Genomic DNA, 237 nt, shown 5'->3' with positions numbered 1-237 from the left:
GTAGCACAGGTCACGACAGCACACACCTGGGGCGCACAGCCTATTCCCAGCTCCTCTGTGCCGGAGCAAGCCTCTAACAACCTCGTCCGGGTCATTCAAAACTCGCACTGCTGCTGGAAGCGGCCGGGGAGCGGCACGACTCCGCGAGGGCGGATTTCGCACCCAGCAGCGCCAACAAGTGAGAGCAGCTCAAACCGGGCGCGGGGACGGACAGCCCCCAGCAGCTGCATCCGCTTT

Source organism: Meleagris gallopavo, chromosome 1 (genome assembly GCF_000146605.3).
Source record: "Meleagris gallopavo isolate NT-WF06-2002-E0010 breed Aviagen turkey brand Nicholas breeding stock chromosome 1, Turkey_5.1, whole genome shotgun sequence".
NCBI lineage: Eukaryota > Metazoa > Chordata > Aves > Galliformes > Phasianidae > Meleagris > Meleagris gallopavo.
The sequence above is the reverse complement of the archived record's forward strand: the minus strand, read 5'-3'. Positions refer to the sequence as shown.